Genomic DNA, 765 nt, shown 5'->3' with positions numbered 1-765 from the left:
CAACTTTCAAAATCGTCATTTTGGGGAACCAACTTGCACCTCATTCATATTTTGGGGAACCAACTTGCAAAATAATTATAGAAAAATAGCTAAAATTCGTTTTTTCCAAAAATTAATGCAATAAAATCTATTTTTCATTTCAAATCTCTTTTTTTTAATTCAAATATCAAATTGAACATTTAAAACAAATCAAAATTACCACAATAAAAATTATTTTTTACTAATGCAAAAAAAAAATCAATTTAATTGAAAAAAAGCAATTTTTCCCTAATATTTGTTAAATTGATTTTTTTTTTCATTAGTAAAAAACAATTTTTATTGTTGTACTTTGGATTTTTTTTTTTAAATGTTCAATTGATATTTGAATTAAAAAAATGAGATTTGAAATGAAAAATATATTTTATTGCATTAATTTTTGGAAAAAAACGAATTTTAGTTATTTTTCTATAATTATTTTGCAAGTCCAAAATAAGAATCAGATGCAAGTTGGTTCTCCAAATAACGACTTTGAAAGTTGGTTGCTCAAAATAAAAATGAGACAAAAATTGGTTCCATTTTGATACAATTTTTCACATTTTAATTAGATTTTTAATTTTTAAAATAAAAATCCAACTTGTCACAAAAATGGAAGAAAATGGTAGTGAGATTATGGGCCAAAGCCCAACTGATATATTGATACGGGTGTTGTCCGTCCGTGCCCACGTGTATCTCCTGGTTGATCGTCGCGGTAAATAAGGCGGCAAAAGGCGAGGCAACACGCACTTC

This window comes from Cynara cardunculus (assembly GCF_001531365.2).
Source record: "Cynara cardunculus var. scolymus isolate 2C chromosome LG 1, CcrdV1, whole genome shotgun sequence".
In the NCBI taxonomy this organism is placed as follows: Eukaryota; Viridiplantae; Streptophyta; class Magnoliopsida; order Asterales; family Asteraceae; genus Cynara; species Cynara cardunculus.
The sequence above is the reverse complement of the archived record's forward strand: the minus strand, read 5'-3'. Positions refer to the sequence as shown.